This window comes from Staurois parvus, unplaced genomic scaffold (assembly GCF_062004578.1).
Source record: "Staurois parvus isolate SC_StPar_1 unplaced genomic scaffold, SC_StPar_1.0 ptg000025l, whole genome shotgun sequence".
NCBI classification, from domain to species: Eukaryota; Metazoa; Chordata; class Amphibia; order Anura; family Ranidae; genus Staurois; species Staurois parvus.
In genome coordinates this window covers 7,677,266-7,697,154 of record NW_028317821.1, presented here as the reverse complement: position 1 = coordinate 7,697,154, position 19,889 = coordinate 7,677,266, and the positions used below count along the sequence as shown (strand labels likewise).

Sequence of the window (19,889 nt, the reverse complement as noted above, 5' to 3'; positions counted from 1 at the left end):
TGACAAGTCCCGCCATGATGGGTGAAGATTGGGTGTTTGCTTGTTAGCAGAGCTCTGTAGCAGGATTGGTAAGTTTGTCCTTTTATTTTTTTCTCTGAAAAAAAAGAAAGGAGATACGCAAGGAAAGAGGGATGTATCTTTTAATACCTTTATTTCTGTAGGTCGGACAAAGAATTTGGCTACGCTTAGAAGCCTTTTTGAGCTTATGCAAAGCACGAATACTGCCTGCGAAGCCACAGCAGCAACAACTTGTCAGGACCATGCATCCACAGTCTCTGTGTCCTTTTTACTTTTCGTCTTTTACTAGAGGGGTTCAGAAGCACTCTATTTGTACTGTGTATGTGTTCCTAGCTGGTTTGTCTTTTTTGCATGTTTGGGAAACTCCTGACGGAGGTCACAGGGAGTAACCATTCTTAGTGTTTCAGCTAAAATCGGCAGGAGTCCAGGCCCACTTGCTGGAGTGTGCACGCGGCTTTCCCAGGGGAGGCGTGCATGTAGCATGTAGCACACTGCGCAATAGCGCCTTTTTTCACAGGCACACATGTGGCATGCCATGCATGCACAGTAGTGGCCTTTTTTGCAGGTGCGCATGTGGAGTGGCGGCCGGAAGTGGTTGATTAAAATTGCTGCTGGTTGGATTGTCCTTTCATGGCAAGTGCCTGTTTGGCGATGATTTGGATAAGTACATGCAGAAAATTTTTTGGGGGAAGAGTTCTCTCCTACCAATTCAAAGGAGAAGTAAGTATCCATCTTTTAAGGGCTCCATCTGTCGAGGGGGCGGAGCCTGAGTATGGCGGCAGAGGAGAGCTCTATGTAGGAGCTCTCGGACGGAGCTACGTGGTCTGACCTCCCCAGGTCCCCTGTGTACCTCCCGAGAAATGTGATAAGCCTTGCGGCTTGGCTCTTACCCTGGCCCGACGGCTCCCCAGAACGAGAGGTAGAAGCTTGTGGGAGGAGAAGCGGAGAGTGGCTGGAGACTAGCGGGGAGAGGGTGCCCGGACGCTGGGAAGCTGGCGCGACCACGTGACCGGCCGCAAAGCACTCCTGGGAGATCAGGAAGCCGGCCGGCCGGCGTTCTGCGGTGGGAGAGAAGAGCGGACCTGTTGGCCGGAGACCGACTCATCCCCCCCCTATTCCCCCGAGACCCCCAGACATAAAGCAAGGCAAGAGGATACCCACTGAAGCCCTGGTCAATGGAAGATCCAAAGAGATCCTGGAGGGTCCCCCCCCCTCCGTGAACAAAGACCCTAGGCGACCTGAAGGTGAGAGCATTCAGCGCGGTCACAGGAAGAAACACACGAGGAGGGTGAGTGACTAAAGTTGAAACCTACTATACACTAATTGTGATGTATTACATGGTCCCCTAAAGGGAAGCAGGGGGTAATGAGAAAGGGGGGACCCCCGGTGACTGCAAAAAAGGGGGAAAAAGATATGTGGAAAGAACAGCCCAAAAAAGACCAGCCGGGGGACAGTGCAGAGACTTGTATATAAGAACTTTGATTCTCTCCCCTCCAAACCCATGAATTTATAAAAGAGGAACAAAGAATAAAAGCTATAGAGAAAATGAAAAATAAAAGTGTAAAAGGAAGTGGGCCTAAAGGGTCCCAGTCTGGTACAATTAAAAAATATACCTCCCAAGGGAACGTAACCCCAGAAAGATCCCAGAATAGGATTGAAAGAGGAGAAGCAGATTTCAGCATGGAAAATAGCCCAAGAGTATCATTAGGCCTGGACACCAGCAATCAGCAATCATTAGGAAATATAGAGACGGAAAAAGACCTACAAATACCTAATAAAAAAGAAATGGCAGAAATGTTTAAAGAACTGGAGAAAACAATAAAACAAGAAATGGTAAATATCCGAAGTGATCTGGGACACCTGTTGGTGAGAGTGGAGGAAACGGAGGAGAAAGTTAAAAATCAGACCTAGGCTATCTCTGAGCTAGAAAAAGTGATAATTAACATAGGGAAAGCCCAAGAAAAACTGATATATAAAGCTGAGATACAAGAAAACAGGGACAGGAGGAGAAACGTTATGATACGAGGGGTCCCAGAGAACTCAAAGGGAGAAAACCTGCAAGAAGTGGTCTGTAAAATATTAAATACTATAACAGACAGCACCGAAATGGATAGGACTAAAATAGAAGGAATTTTTAGAAAAGGAAACATCCAGAGATACCTGGGGAAAGAAAGGCCGAGAGACATTATAGTTAAATTTTATGAGTTTCGAGATAAAGAAAAAATTTGGAAGAAGATCAAGGGAAAATCAGTTATTAAGTATGAAGGAGGAGACATACAGATATATGCGGACTTGGCCCCAGAGACCCTGTGGAGAAGGAGATCTTTGAGACCCCTATTGGAAAGGTTGAAAGAACATAATGTGCAATATAGATGGGGGACTCCCGAATGTTTAATAGGATAGAAAAACGGGGTTACGGCGTACCTCAGGTTTCCAGAAGACTTGAAATATTTTTGTGACAGTTTAAAAATACAAAGAATGGAGATCCCAGGCTGGGAAGAAGTCCAATGGGAAATTAGAATGAAGAGAAAAGAGGACTGGCAACTTGTGGGGGGGAAGAGACCGGGGGCGGGGGGGGGGGGGGGGAGAGGTGGTGGAGGAAAGATAAGGCTTTTTTTTTTTTTTTTCTTCCTCTACATTGGCCTGCCCTCACCCTATCGCCCATGTCTTATTGTACTGGAGACGAACCCAAGAGGGACTAGGGGAGCTATGGGGAGGTCAGACAAGGGGAAAGACGTCCATACCCAGATTTTTTAGCCCAAGGATTAGATCAAAAGTGGAATTTATTTCCATAAATGATCAATAGGCAAATGATAGGCCTAAAAAGAGGGGGGGGGGGGGAGGGGGGGAGGTGGAAGGTTGGGGGGGCGGGTTGGTGGGGAGGGGGGGTATTTTTCCTGCAAAATAAAAAAAGATATAAAAGCAAGTAAGAAGGGAGAAGGAGGGGAAGAGAAGATTTATGGAAGATGGAAGAGATTCAGTTTATAACATATAATGTAAATGGGTTGAACTCCCCTGGGAAAAGATTTAGATTGTTTAAAGAACTACACCATAGAGCAGCCTCAGTAGTATTTCTACAGGAGACACATTTTGAGATAGAATCGAACATTAGGCTGGGGTCTAGAAATCACCCAACATGGTATTATGCAGACTCCCCGGTTAAGAGAGCGAAGGGTGTTGCAATAGGTATGGCAAAGAATACTAGGTTTGAGCTGGAAGATAGAATGACAGACCCAGAGGGGATATTCTTGTTCTTAAAGGGAAAGTTACAGGAGATTGAATGTACACTGGCCAATATTTACTGTCCTAATAAAAGCCCGGAGATATACCTGAAAAAAGTGCTGAGGAAGTTGATGGACTTTAAAAAAGGACGCCTGATCCTCGCAGGGGATTTTAATTTTTGTATGGAACCACAAAAGGACGCTACCTCCCATGTACAGAGAGAAGGAAGTAGGGCCCTGAAACTCTTGAAAAAAGAACTACATATAAGTCAATTGGTAGATGCCTGGAGAATTACACATATGCAAGATAGAGATTATACCTTTTTTTCAAACATGCATAAGAGGTACTCAAGATTAGACCACATATTTATAGAACATCAATTAATTGACCACCTAGTTCAAGTTGAAATAGAGACAATCTCTTTATCGGATCACGCCCCAGTTACAATGAAATTGGAATGGGGGAAGGAGAAAACAGGAGGGCTGGGATGGAAATTGAATGAGACATTATTAGTAGAAAAGGAAATAGCCCAGAAAGTAGGGGAAGAGATTGAACGGTATTTCAAGGAGAACGAGACAGGTGATGTGTCTATAGCTACAGTGTGGGAATCTCATAAGGCATATATAAGAGGAATATTGATAGCGATTGGGGCAAGAAAGAAAAAAGAAAGAAGAGAGAAAATGAGTGGGCTCTTAGAAGAAATAAGTATATTAGAACAACAACATAAGAATAGAATAATAAAAGAAATAGAGCTGAAGTTAAAAAAAAAGAAAGAAGAATTAGAAGGTGTAATGGAAGAGGAGAGGAGAAAAGTATATAATAGAGTCTTGAGTGAGAGATATATATGGGGAGAAAGACCGGGAAAATATTTGATGAGGGTCCTGAGGAAAAAGAAAAATAGAAATTATATAGAAAAAATAAAAGATGTTAAGGGGAACCTGAAACACTCAAATAGAGAAATCACCAAAGTTTTTATGGAATACTATAGAGATCTGTATAACATAAATCCCCTGCGAGAAACAGAAAATATAGAAAGTGTGAAGAATCTAAAGAGAAAGAAATATCTAGAGATGGCTGGGTTATTAAAATTAAGCGAAGTCCAATTGAACTCCCTTGATGCAGATATCTCACAAGATGAAATAAAATTAGCATCTTTTAAGGGCTCCGGTACTCAGGACAAGTGGGTAATTTCCATGATTTCTCACGGGTAAAGACCAACATACCTGCAAACCAGCTGAAGAGGAATTCTCTATTTCAAGCATTCGGTCGATTGCTGTCCCAAGGGGTAATTGTGGAACTGCCATCAAGCAAGAGATTCAGGGGCTTCTACTCGAACCTATTCACTGTTCCAAAAGCAAACGGAGACGTGAGGCCTATTCTAGATCCCAAGGCTCTGAACTGATTTCTGTTTGTTCATTTCAGATGGAATCAGTCTGTTCAGTAGTAGCCTCGCTGCAGATAGGTGATTTTCTACGATCTATAGACGTCAAGGATGCATACCTTCGTGTACCATTATTCCAACCTCATCTAAGGTATCTGAGGTTTGCAGTGGAAGTTCATCATTTTCAGTTCATGGCTCTGCCCTTCGGGCTTGCCAATGCCCCTCGTGTTCTTGCTTCAGTATTGGCCATACTAAGAGCCCAGAGAATATCAGTACTAGGGTATCTGGATAACCATTTACACAGGGAACAGTCTGTTCCAAACTTAGGGCGAAATGTGACCCATGCAGTGCATGGTCTAGAACACCTAGGCTGGATCCTAAACTTTGAGGAGTCAGCCTTAGAGCCGGTTCAAAGTCTGGAATATTTGGGATTGATCCTAGATACAGTTCAGGCAAAAGTATGCCTGCCTCTGGGACAGCGCTGTTTTCTGAGAGATCAGGTTCGAGATGTGAGGAGAAAAAGATATCCATCTATACTCCTCTGCATGAGGTTGCTGGGGAAGATGGTATCTGCTTTCGAGGCAGTTCGCTAATGCACAGTTCCACTCTAGGCCTTTTCAGAGAAACATTCTCCAGCATTTGGACCTTTTTGTTTTGTCTGTCTAGAACAAAAAGATCCAAACGCTAGATCGCCACATGTCTCTGTTCCCTAGGGTAAGGAAGTTTGAATTAGTGGTTGGTTGTTCGGAATCAGGAAAAAGGGAAGTCTTTTCTACTGGTGGTTTGGAAGATAGTAATCACGGATGCCAGTCTTTTTGGCTGGACGGCTGTTCTGAAGGGAGTCTGCCCATCAATGTCTTGGAACTTCAGGCTTTTCACTTTTCTCTGAAATTTTGGATGATCAAGTTGCACGGATATCCAGTCAGGATCCAGTCTGACAATGCCAGGGCTGTGGCTTATATCAACCACCAGGAAGACTCAAGGAGCTGGATGGCCCAGGAGGAGGTGAATCACATTCTAGCTTGGGTGGAGCTACATGTGTCGTCTCTGTCAACAGTTTGAACTGTTGAACGCTAGGAAGGCGGTTTCCAGGAAAATCTATTACAGAGTCTGGTAGTCTTACATTTCATGGCACAGGGCCAGAAAATGGCATCACAGGAAATATGTGATTTGGAGAATGCTTTCTTTTATCCAGTCATGTGTGGAGATGAGGTTGGCCCTGGGCACCATTAAAGGTCAGATTTTAGCTTCTCACTCTTTGATTTGCTTTTCTGCAGGGGGTAATTCATACAGTCCCTCCTGTCAGGCCACCCTTGGGACTTAAATTTAATATTGGCTATCTTGCAGAAGCAGCTGTTTAAACCTATTTGCAGTATTTCACTAGTTGTTTTGACTCAAAGTGTTTTTTTAAGTTGCAATCACTTCGGCAAGATGGGTGTCAGAGCTGGCTGCGTTTTCTTGCAGGGAGCCATTTTTAATTTTACACCACGATAAGGTGGTGTTGCACCCTCATCCATCCTTCTTGCCTAAAGTGGTTTCTAGTTTTCATTTGAATCAGGACATTGTCTTGCCCTATTTTTTTCTGGATCCTCATTCACCAGGAGAGAAATCGCTGCATTCTTTGCGTGGGGTGCGAGCTGTCAAAGTCTATCTGAAAATTTTGGCACATACAGTGGGGCAAAAAAGTATTTAGTCAGCCACCAATTGTGCAAGTTCTCCCACTTAAAAAGATGAGAGAGGCCTGTAATTGGCATCATAGGTAGACCTCAACTATGAGAGACAAAATGAGAAAAAAAATCCAGACAATCACATTGGCTGATTTGGAAAGAATTTATTTGCAAATGGTGGAAAATAAGTATTTGGTCACCTACAAACAAGCAAGATTTCTGGCTCTCACTGCGCCGCCAGGGACTCAGATCCTGCAGTGCCAGATGTTTCCCCCTGCTTAAGCCAGTACATGTCCGGGCCTATCTGAAGTTTGCTAGAGAGCATTTGGATGATCCAGAAGAGGATTGGGAGAATGTCATATGGTCAGATGAAACAAAAATAGAACTCTTTGGTAGAAACACAACTCGTCGTGTTTGGAGGAGAGAGAATCCTGAGTTGCATCCAAAGAACACCATACCTACTGTGAAGCATGGGGGTGGCAACATGATGCTTTGGGGCTGTTTATCCGCAAAGGGACCAGGACAACTGATCCATGTACAGGGCAGAATGAATGGGGCCATGTATCGTGCGATTTTGAGTGCAAACCTCCTGCCATCAGCAAGGGCATTGAAGATGAAACGTGGCTGGGTCTTCCAACATGACAATGATCCCAAACATACTGCTCGGGCAACGAAGGAGTGGCTTTGTAAGAAGCATTTCAAGGTCCTGGAGTGGCCTAGCCAGTCTCCAGATCTCAACCCCATAGAAAACCTTTGGAGGGAGTTGAAAGTCTGTGTTGCCCGGCGACAGCCCCAAAACATCACTGCTCTAGAGGAGATCTGCATGGAGGAATGGGCCAACATACCAGTAACAGTGTGTGCCAACCTTGTGAAGACTTACAGAAAAGGTTTGACCTCTGTCATTGCCAACAAAGGATATATAACAAAGTATTGAGATGAACATTTGATATTGACCAAATACTGATTTTCCACCATAATTTGCAAATAAATTCTTTCCAAATCAGCCAATGTGATTGTCTGGATTTTTTTTCTCATTTTGTCTCTCATAGTTGAGGTCTACCTATGATGCCAATTACAGGCCTCTCTCATCTTTTTAAGTGGGAGAACTTGCACAATTGGTGGCTGACTAAATACTTTTTTGCCCCACTGTATCAGAAGGTCCGACTCCTTGTTTCTGCTACCAGAAGGCCCAGGAAAGAGCAAGCGGCATCCAATGCAACTATTTCTCATTGTATCCACCAGTTAATCATTCAATCCTATGGTTTGAAGAGTAAGGTCCCACCCTTTTGGGTAAGAGCGCACTCTACCAGAAGTGTAGGAGCCTTTTGGAAAATTTGCCGTCAGGCATGGTTGGCTCAGGTTTGCAAGGCTGCTACTTGGTCTTCAGTGCACACATTCACAAGGTTATACCAAGTGGATTTTAGAGCTACAGAGGTTGTTGCTTTTGGCCGCAGTGTGTTATGGTTGGCGATGTAGGTCTTTGGTTTGATAACGGTGTCTTAAGATTGGTGTCTCCCTCCCCTCAAATGTATTGCTTTGGGACATCCCAGATAGTAATAATTATAGCCTGCTCTGTGTCCCATGATGTGCAATAAAGAAAATTAGATTTTTTTTTTCGACTTACTTGTAAAATCCTTTTCTTGGATTACATTGCAGGACACAGAGGTTCCTCCCCTCTTTCTGGAGTTTCATTGCTTGCTGCAAAACCGAGGTACTTCCTGTGTAGGAGGGGTTATAAAGGGGAGGATTTCCTGTCTGTTTTGGTCCGCTGGTGTCCATTCACCTATAGCTGGCACATAACCCAGATAGTAATGATTATAGCCTGCTCTGTGTCCTGTGATGTACTCCCAAGAAATGGATTTTACTGTACAGGTAAGGAAGTAGAAAAAAATCTGATTTCTTTATTTTTGGTCTATCGCTATGATGACTGGTCTGGACCAATACAAAGGGGTGAGCCAACTCTTTTGATTCTATATTGGCTTGTGTGGTTTTATATATACAGTATATCCATTTCAGCGCCAGCGACGTACCCGTATGCCGTTGGAGTTTGAACTGTTATACAAAGATGATGCCTGCAGCTGCAGCATCGTGCCAATACTGTTTTTTTTAGAGCCGATGGTCGGCTTTCTTGTAATAGCAATCGGAGCAACTAACTAGCCGGTAGAGCATATGTGTGGTTTATAGGTGTTCAAGGCCACCCTTTTGCTGCCGCACGTATGTGTTGGGTGGTCATGAAGGGATTACCCAGAGACATGGTGCCTATTTCCTCCAATGATTTCTTATTGGCCACTGAAGTGAAATATAAAATATAGGCAGAAAATGATTTCTTTTTTTTTCTTTTCTTTAGAAGAGAAATACTATTTCCTCTTTTGCAAGAACGGCTTCTTACCTTCCTGTTCGCCATCTTCTGAGCTGCACATGAGCACAATCCTGGCATCTGCGTTACATTATCCTGCACTGGCCAGTCAAGATGGCCAAAGATGTTGGTGCTGGCAAGGGAGTTTAGTTTGTGCTTAAAGCAGCCAATATACAGGAGGGGTAATGGAGCAGGCCAACATGGTACATTTGTAGTGGAAGGCAGCATTATTATATTATAGTGCTTATAATGTGTTTGGGGCTCACAGAACACTCTCTATAGTACCATAACAGCCATGTGCAGAAAGGGTATCTGTTTTATCCTCTTTTCAAGTGTTTTATATACAGGGAAATAATGCTGCACAGTGTGACATTTTCCAAATGTATTTCTACCATTAGATGGAGCTGTGTGTTTGCCTGACCGTTCACTGAGATATGTATATTTTTACACAGCGGCCGCACTGTGTGAGTTACACAAGTGACAAGTGCAAGAGATTAAGAAAAAACTTGACCTGTCTAGTCACATAGTATTTGAATATTTTGAATTGTCTAGATCTAATCTAGAGGTAATCTGTTTTGTACAGAACAGAGTGTCCATGTGCAGCCAATAATCCAAGTTATGCTGGATAGAGTGTATAGTTTACAGTGCAAAAATGTCACCAGTGTTCAAGTACTTAAGAGACTTAAGTAAAGAAAGCATAGCAAGTAAGGTTGAACACCAGGCAAAAATAAAAAGCAACCCTGTCATCCATCTTTTAAAAAAAAAAAAGTAAGAAAAAATTCACCTAAGCAGGGCATATCATCTAGTCGGAATCTTAACCTATATTAGCCCCTTTGCGAAAGTAAAGCCCAAGTAGTACTTTGTTAAAGCAAATTTATCACAATATTATATAAATATGACAGATATATTGAGCTTTGCTTCTGAAAATACTAGTTTTCTGGCCATTTTGCCAACTAAAGGCCAAACCTTTTTCATTCTGGTTTGAAGGAAGGGTTATAACCTCTGTCTTTTTATTTTTTGCCATCTGTGTCCTATAGAGAAGATTTCCATTCACTTCCTGTTCCATAACAAGAAGTGTGAGAAGATCTCTCCAAAGTGAGGGAATCCCAGGGTGTCACCAGAACTATTGTCCTCATTAAAATATTTCCCCTCTATTACTTTTCTGGTATCAACCCAAAATTTGGGATTTTTTTTACTTTCACTTCTGACATTTAAGTGTTACTAAACCCACAACCGTAAATCAGTCTGTATATGCAGTAAAGCATGCTTGTTATACTCACTGTGGAACCTAAGGGGTTAATCCTCTGCACTGTGTAAAAAGGCTGTTTGATCCTCTCTTCTCTGATCCTCCCTTTCTTCTACTGTCCCCAATACATCTGCTGATAGAACAGAGCCTTGGGGGCAGGCTACATATGCTGAGTTTGGTGTGCTAGAGGGTTTGTTTTTTTTCTTGGGAGAGTGCACAGGGCAAATCAGAGGGTCAGGGGTCATGCAGCGTCATAGGACAATCAGGGGAGAATGTAAACTCTTACAAGCTGTAACCAGTGCTCAGCTGGACACTGATAGAAGTCACAAAACTGCTATATACTGTTGATGAAAAAAGGTATTTAGCAGTTTATTATTACTAAAATATTTGCATTTCTATGTTCTGTGTACTGTAGGAAACCAGATATAGTGAATGCAGGGCCCTGGGTTTAGTAACACTTTAACCGCTTCTCGACCACCCGCCTGCAATATACTGCGGACAGGCGGCTGCTACAGGCAAAGCAACGTATGGGTACGTCACTCTGGCTGTACTAACACAGTGGGGGCGCTGCACGCGCAAGCAGCGCTCCCCACCCACGACTGCTGTGTCCGGTGGACACAGCGGAATGAAGATCCTGGTGAACGGGACCCGGTGATAACATGATCACTATGCGATCACATGATCACAATGTTAACAAAGCTACTATGACTCAATCTGATTCATAACAGCTCTGCTTCTCTTCCTAGTGAGCTGTGATTGTCCCACAGCTGTAACATGATACATGGGGCCAATCACAGCACCCTGTACCATGTGACCAACTCCAGCCAATCACAGATCACTATCTTGAGCTGTCAAAAACCTAACTCAATCATAAAAGTTCATGAATGAGTTAGGTTCATGACAGCAAGCTTTGCATTGCCAGAGAAATAATCTTTATTTCTCCGGCAAAGCCCCCCACGATCAGTCTAGGGAGAGAAGAGAACACGGCACTACATTTTGCACACACACACATTAAATTAGCACATTTAATGCTTTGATCACCCCTATTAACCCTTTGATCGCCCCATCACCCAGCCAGTGCCGTTAGTACAGTGTCAGTATATAGAAATTTTCACTGTTCACTGTGTTCCTGCCACTAGCGATATCAGATAGCGTCAGGGTCAGCTAGCGTTAGATTGCCCGCACACTACTACTACTAGTATAGTGTTTGTACGGATCAATATATTGATAACGAACACTACTATACTGGTGCCTCCTTTGTATAGTGTCCCCAAAACGCAGTTTTAGCAGGATTGGCCCTGTTCATTGCCAGCACTAGCGTTTAGTCCCTCCACTGTTTTTCATGGAAGATTTGTACCAATTGATTGTGTGTCAATCAATTTATACGCACAACAATATATCACCGCCCACCCAAATTCAGCTCTTGCCAGACAATTTGCATGGAAACCTATCGCGGTTTCCGAATTTAAAACTTTTTTGGGCCTAACCCTCAACATGGGCATGACAAAAAAGAATGAATTGCGGTCATATTGGTCCAAAGACCTGATTCATCTTATGCCCACTTTCTCTGCTATTACGTATATGCCCAACATGGACCAACAATGTACTGGTTTGTCTCTGGACTTTGAGTGGTTATACCGGGATATTGCCTGCAGCTACAGACATCATCCTGGTACAGTTCAGCTGGCAGTCGACTTTCATGTAAAAGCAATCCTAGTGGCCAATTAGCTGCTGAATTGTTTTTACAAGCAGGGGGAAGGAAAACCTGCCCCTTCTCCCTTCCAGTGCTCATGCGTAAAGGCAAACGCAAGCGTCGGTCCCAAATCGGTATGTAAACAGAGATTGCACCATGCCTGTGAGGTATCACCGCGAACGTCAAATCGAGAGCAGTAATTCTATCACTAGACTTCCTGTATAAACATAAATTGGTGACTTATAAAGCCTTTTAAAGTGTCTCCTATTGATATTAAAAATGTATGTACTTTGTCTTCATTGCACGGGCATGTGCAATTCTAAAGCATGTCATGTTTGGTATCTACGCATTTACTTGGCGTAACATCATATTTTATAATTTATCAAACAAATGGGCAATATATTGTGTTTTTTTGCATTACAATTCTAAAAAGTGCATTTTTCCCAAAAGACTTGCGTTTGAAAAGTTGCTTCACAAATACTGTGTGATGTAAAAAATTTCAACACCCACTGTTTTATTCTCTAGGGCCTCTGCTTTAAAAAAATATATAATATTTGGGGTTCAAAGTAATTTTCTAGCAAAAAAAACTGTTTTTTCATGTGCACAAAAAGTGTCAGAAAAGGCTTGGTCTTCAAGAGTGGGTGATGTGTGGCATAAGCTTCTAATGTTGGCCCTGAAATGCCAGGATAGTAGAAGCAACCCCTCCAAATGACCCCTTTTTGGAAGTAGACACTCCAAGGTATTTGCTAAGAGGCATATTAAGTATTTTGCAGATCTCATTTGTTGCCACATGTTTTTGGAAAACGAAGAAAGAAAACAAAAACTTTTTTTTTCTTTTGCAAAACCCTGTGACAAAAATGATATCTGTAAAATACTCTCCATGCCTCTTTTCAAATTCCTTGTGGTGTCTACTTTCCAAAAAAGGGGTCATTTGAGGGGCTGTTTGTACTATCCTGGCATTTTAGAGCCTCCAAAACTGTGATATGGAGTGGGGAAGTGATATGAGGAAATATGCCCTTTGAAAGCCTGGAGGTGGTCATTGGATTTTGGGGGCCTGTATGTAGCTAGGCTGCCAAAAATAAGTCTCACTTGTGGTATCCCCATACTTAGGAGAAATCTAAGAATGTGTTTTGGGGTGGTATTCCACATATATTAATGGCATGCATGAGCAATATATAATTTAACTGACAACTTTGTGTAATAAATAAAAAAAAGCTTATTTTTGAAGAATTTGCGGCAAAAAATAGAATGTTCCATGGACTCAACATGCCTCTCTGCAAAATCCTTGGGGTGTCTACTTTCCGAAAAGGGGTCATGTGGGGAGTGTTTGTACTGCCTTGGCATTTTGAGCACCTCATAATAGGCAGTCAGAAAGTAAAAGCTGTGGAATATATATATATATATATATATATATATATACCATAGTTTGTAGATGCTATAACTTTCACGCAATCCAAATAACATACATGTATTGGGATTTTTTTTGTTACCAAAGACATGTAGCAGAATACATTTTGACATAAATTTGTTTGACTAACTTTGAGTTTATTGGATATTTTTTATAACCAAAAGTGAAAAATATTGGGTTTTTTTTTCCAAATTTTTGGTCTTTTTTTGCTTATAGCACAAAAATTTAAAAAACGCAGAGATGATCAAATGCCACTAAAAGAAAGCTCTATTTGTGTGAAAAAAATGAAATAAGTAATTGGGGTACAGCACTGCATGACCGCGAAGCTGAAATAGCGCAGTGCCGTATGGCAAAAAATGGCCTGGTCATAAAGAGGGGTAAATGTTTTGGAGGGCAAGTGGTTAACAGTAGACAGAACAAATAGAGATGGTGAATCTACCTAGCGGGGGAACAGACAACAATGAAAACTGACAGGTGGTCTAATCCATTTCCGCTTTGTCCAAAACTAAAAAAAAGAGTTTTGCCTTTAGTTATACTTTAAGCTTTGATACTTTGTCACTGACCTAAGAAAAGTGTGCAGGAAAGCTTCAGATGCATACTTCCATGTAAATAAATAGATGTGTGGTTGCATTCCTGTTTCTTTATGTTTACTCCATAAAAAACATATAGCGACTGAAAAGTATGCGAATTGTGACTTTTCATATAAAGGAGTGCGTAGCTCAGGAAGTATTAAAGCTTTTGCACCAATATGCCAGTAAAGCACCTAGCATTTTTTAGAATAAAATTAGCATTGGTAGGCTATAATTGTTTTTATCATCACTAGTCACATGCCTTAGGGTCATAGTATTAGTTTGGTACCAGCTGCCAGAGGTACGTGGAGCACCACACAGGTAGTTATTAAACAGTTTTTGTTTGTAGTTCTACCATTCTGCAGCAGGTGGCTAAAAGGGTACATTTTGGAAGTGATGCTGGCCATATATATTTGGGAAATCGTTCGAAAAAAAAATTGCTGGGCTTAAAACGATCTGTCGAACATGCATGCGAGAACGCCATCATTGTAGCAAAATATTTCCCCCAATTGTCGACATATCATCAGTCGTTAACAACATAAATGGTACATTTTTCATTGATCGGTGGAAATAATGTAAAGATTTTTTTTACCTTTATGAACCCTCCCACTCGCCAACAGTATTTTAAAAGATCTTCCTTTTTGTTGCTTGTACTTCTGGGCTACTTTTTAACACGCATGCAGTGTAGATTTTTTTTTTTATGGATTTCACTACTAATGCTTAGAAAATCGATCGTTTCAGCTCAAAAAATCCAACATGACAGTTAGTTTTTTTGCCATAAAACTTTGCATTTCGATAATCAAAACATCAAAATTAGTCCACCGTTTCGAAAGTTGAATAATCAAGCTTATTGGACACTTTCTCAAACGATTTTCTAACTGTGTTTGGCCAGCATTGATTACAGCTAGTACAAATTTTTGTTCCACTGAATGCCTGCACTGGAAAATCCAGCAGTATGATCCTTTGTATAGCACAGACCTGTTAGGCTAAAGGCCCCTATAGATGGCTCGCGTTTCAGCTGATTCTGCTATGTCCACCTTTTTCAATGAAATCTTATTTCAATAGTACCTGTGCTGTGTCCGTTATTCACAGAAATATTATAGGGATTATTAATATATTACTGGCAGAAGTACTTGTAGTTTGAATGAAGTGCTAGTGTGCTGATCAGCCTGCCCATAGTTCATTCAAACTGCTTATATCTCTCCAATGACAGCCTGTACAGAGGTACCGGTAACAGACCTTAAGGCTAGGTTCACACATGTGCGGGTATTGTGGCTACGGATCTGCACAAAAATCCGTGCAGCCACCACCCTCATAGAGGAATGTGGACCCGCGGGCGGGTGCCATTAGTTCTAATGGCACGCCGCCCGCACTGGAAACCGCAACCGTACTGGGAACCGAGGTTCCAGTGCGGAATGCATTTTCAGAAGAAGTGCAGGGACTTCTTCTCTGTGTGTCACGGAGCACGGGAGTCCATTCAAATGAATGTTCCCTTGTGCCTGCGCAAAACACGGCCCGCACGGCTGCATATATGTGAACCAGGGGTAAGGCAGTGTGTGCAGGAGCCTGATATTGCACACATAATCTGCTTTACAGGCTCCTGTTTTAAAAAATACTAAATACACATTTTTTTTCCTGCAAAAATATGTGCATTTATTATTTTTTATGTAAAGGTGAACTTCGCCTTTAAAACTGCATGCCTTGAAATGGGGTCAAACTTTTTTCATCGTTTAATTTTTTTTTATAAAACTTTTTTTTCCCATTATGTAGGGGAAAACAAGTCCCCTATGTGATGCATTTTTGGTGACTGGTTCTCTTTAATGAGACATCTAAAACACTCCTGATGTCTTGGGGTCCTTTCACGTGGTGTGGACCTGTTTAGAGGATCTGCTTGCTTAGCAGGGGATCTCTCCGCTGATCCCCGCTGAGCAAGTGGATGACAGGTGTGTATCTGCTCTACTGCTGAAGAGCAGACACAGAGCTGCTCGCTCTCCTCAATGGGCAGTTGGATGAAAACGGGCCGCCTTTCTGTTTCCATCTGACCTGATCCGACGGATGGAAGGGGAATTGGAGCCCCATCCGTACCTTTTTTGCAGATCAGATGTCGGTGGGTGTAAACGAACACACGTCCATTTACACCCGTCACTCCATAGAGGAGAATGAAGGTTCCAGTCGGGTCCACCTGCAAAATGGGTAGGCAGACCCGATCAGAATGTCCATCTGAAAGAGGCCTTACCAGTCCTCTAATTATGGTAATGGAAAACAGATGGCATCAGAACCTGGAATGACATGTTGCTGATTGGTAATTAGCAAGAAGGGTAATGTGAACTATAACAAGAATATATACCCTGAGTATTCCTAAACCTCTGTAAATACTTCACTGTATCTGACAATGTCTCTTTACACATTATAGCAGGCTGTTAGTGTTTCAGTGAGTGAAAATGTGCATTTTGCTTAGTGACATCCTGCCTTCCCTCATTTATTCCAAGAAACTACAAACAATACAATAATTATAATGTAATAGCATGTCTACCACTGTTCAACACACAGTGTATATAGATTATAATGTGCAATAGCCTCTTTCCTTATTAAGAATAACAACTGCTCCATGCCAGGAGGCAGTACAACTATGGCTGAACCGCCTGCTTTTATTACCCTCTCCTCCTCCTGCTGCCTGTGTGAACAAGTCCGTAGCAGTGTCATAGAGGCGTTACAAGGTTGTACTGTGCTCAGGACATCTAGGCTGCTTTTCTTCTTGTGTCTGTTCAGAAATACTAGAAAGAGTTTGTGTACTCGCTCTGTCTTGGTAATCCTTGCCCCAGTAGAGGTCAGCTCACATGCCTTAGATCAAACCCACTCCGTATGTTGCATGGGAAAGTGGCACTTTTCAATACAGTAGCACCCATGTCCGAATTTTGTGCCACTTCTTTCACATACTCTTACACAAACCAATCACGTTTAGCTACTACCTCCTTTTCCTTTTTTTTTTTCATTTGTCGCTTACTAACCATTTGCCACCCCCTCCCCCTCCATCTTGAAAAGAACTCAATGGCACGTGTATATCCTCTTTTGGCTTATTCGGCCTCCCCACCAGCTACAAAGAACCCAGGACCTTGCACTCACTATATCTGGTCTACCACAGTAAACACAACATGGAAGTAAATATAAACTGCTAAAAACCTTTTTCTCATCAGCAGTTAGAGCAGTCTTGTGTCTTCTATCAGTGTTCAGCAGAGCACTGGTTAAAGCTGGTTGGAGGAGTTTTCTTTCTGCTGTAGGAGGATGCAAAACCCCTGACCTCTGTCTGGACAGTGCTGATTGGCCCTGTGCTGATCACTTGCAGTCTCCCAAGGAGAAAAAAAACCCTCTCTAGCAATACACACCAAACTGAGCATGTGCAGAGTGCCTCAGGGGCTCTGTACTATCAGCAGATGGATAGTAGAAGAAGGGGAGGATCAAAGGAGACAGGATCAAACAGTCTTTTTACACAATGCAAAGGATTACCCCTTAGGTTCCACAGTGAGCATAACAAGTATAACATCAGATGCACTCTCCCAAGAAAAAAAAACCTCTCTAGCAATACACACTAAACTGAGCATGTGCATGTGGCTATGGGTTCAGTCCGTCTTATCAGGAGATAAGCCGTGGACATTTAAACAAGAGGAGGGGCAGAAGCGTCTGGATCAAACAGAGTGCCTCAGGGGGCTCTGTACTATCAGCAGATGGATTGGGGACAGTAGAAGAAGGGGAGGATCACAGAAGACAGGATCAAACAGCCTTTTTACACAGTGCAGAGGATTAACCCCTTAGGTTCCACAGTGAGTTTTCATTCTCCCCTGATTGTCCTATGATGTTGCATGAACCCTGACCCTCTGGACAGTGCTGATTGGCCCTGTGTCAATCACATGCACTCTTCCAAAAAAAACCCTCTACCACACCAAACTCAATATATGCAGTCTGCCCCCAAGGCTCTGTTCTATCAGCAGATGGATTGGGGACAGTAGAAGAGGAGGATCAAAGAAAACAGGATCAAACAGCCTTTTTACACAATGCAGATTAACCCCTTAGATTCCACAGTGGGTATAACAAGCATGCTTTACTGCATATACAGAGTGATTTTACTGTTGTGGGTTTAGTAACACTTTAACTATCTGCCGCACTGCAAAAATGGTTTCAGGAACCCAACAACAAGTTTGAGGTGTTGATTTGGCCCCCAAATTATCCAGATTTCAATACAATCATGCATCTGTGGGATGTGCTGGAAAAACAAGACCAATCCATGGAGGCCCCACCTCACAATTTACAGGGCTTAAAGGATCTGCTACTAACGGCTTGATGCCAGATACCACAGCATACCTTCAAAAGTCAAGTGATGTCCATACCTTGACGGGTTAGGGTTGCTTGGTGGCAAAAGGGTAGACCTACTCAATATTAGGTGGGTGGTCATAAAGTTGTAAAAGAAACAAAAAAACTGTGCTAATAGTACGTGATTGATTGATTGAAAAAAAATTAATTATATTAGTCTAAATTAGATCTAAAGCTGAATTCTTGTGAGCTACTATGGATATTTATTGGTGTGAAAAATTAATAATTCAAATATGAACACCCCTTTAAATAGCGTGCTATTATAAAAGATATTTTCAAACATAAAAAATATATACTAAATAATTGAAGTGGGTCGCCTACACCATACACATACTCATACTTGTGTGTCACTATAACCAAAAACAAATGCAAAACGCGTCGCGCTCCACTAATGAATATGAAATATGCTCAACAAGCTTATTCATAAACAATATAAAATTCAAAAAACCTTTTAAAAAAAAAAAATGTTTTTCAAAAAATGATATCTATGCCATATGTGAGTCCAATTTTAGTGTGCAGTCCTTCAAAAACTGTGTGCTTATTTTAAGGCACAATCCGTGTTCTTTTTACATGTCTTCCTCTAGTGAAACATAATAAAAGTACACAAAAACTTTAACTTATGTGCTCCTTCACCAGTGTGTAAAATAAATACATTTTAAAGGAGATAAGGCACTATATTATATTCTTAGATTGCATGACATCTACATTCATGGAGCAACAAGCCAAAAAGGAGTGAAGAGACCCCCTAGAGGAGAGAGGGATAACTCCATCCATCCATCCATCCCCAGGAGGAAAGATTAATAGGAAACAGCAAAACCCCCTGTTGGAAAAATATATATATTTCCAAGTCCAATTAAAAAGACACAATCTGTTTATGATCTCACTTAACGGTTTGGTCATATAAATCAGGTGAGCGCACACTGGTGAAGGAGCACATATGTTAACGTTTTTGTGGACTTTTTTTTATGTTTCACTAGAGGAAGACACGTAAAAAGAGCACGGATTGTCTCTTAACCACTTCAAGTCCGGACACTTTTACCCCCTTCTTGCCCAGGCCAATTTTCAGCTTTCAGTGTTATCACACTTAGAATGACAATTGCGTGGTCATGCAACACTGTACCCATATGAATTTTTTAGAATTTTTTTGAGACAGATAAAGCTTTATTTTGGTGGTATTTATTCACCACTGGGATTTGTATTTTTTTTGCTATGTAAATGAAAAAGTCCAAAAATTTTGAAAAAAAGCTTTTCTTATTAAAGTTTGCAAATAAATAATATTTCATCATAAATCTTGGCCAAAATTTATTCCGCTATCTTTTTAGTAAAAAAAAAAAATAACCCAAATTTGTTTATAACCAAAAATTATAATTTTGAAACTTTTTTTTTTACATTTTTATTTAATTTTTTTATATTATTAGTTATGTTTTTTTTATTTTTTATTTACATACTGTCACCTTATCAGTACAGTGTCACCATGATGACACTGTACTACTTGTGGGGGGTGATGAAGATTTTTTTTTTTTCATTACACTGATTGCTTTTACACCCATAAAGGCTGTAAAAGCAATCATTTCTCCTTCTCTCTGGCTGCATTCTTGCAGCCATTGAGAACTACTGTGTGAGCTGTGATTGGTCACAGCTTGTCACATGGTACAAAGCTGTTATGAATAGCCTTGTACCATGTGACCTCTGATCATTCACAGATTTCACTAGTAGTAAGCAATGATGTCAGAAGTGACATTTTGCTTACTACTCTGCATGTGATCACTGATTGGCCAATCAGTGATCACATGATCAGGACCTCACACATAGGTCCCGTACGATGATCACTGTTCCACTGTGTCCAAAGGACACAGCGGGCACCAGATTGCGGTGCTGCGCGCTCCCAGGAAGCGCGCACAGTCCAAAATGACGGGCGCTGTTTATGAACGACAACCCGCCCCTGGACTGCCACCATCCAGCTG

General features: G+C 41.7%; 1 protein-coding gene across 2 annotated transcripts in view; it reads left to right on the top strand.

The window, feature by feature from the left end:
* Positions 1-19,889, top strand: part of GNPTAB (N-acetylglucosamine-1-phosphate transferase subunits alpha and beta) — a 114,252-nt gene that overhangs the window by 35,687 nt on the left and 58,676 nt on the right. The window lies entirely within an intron of this gene.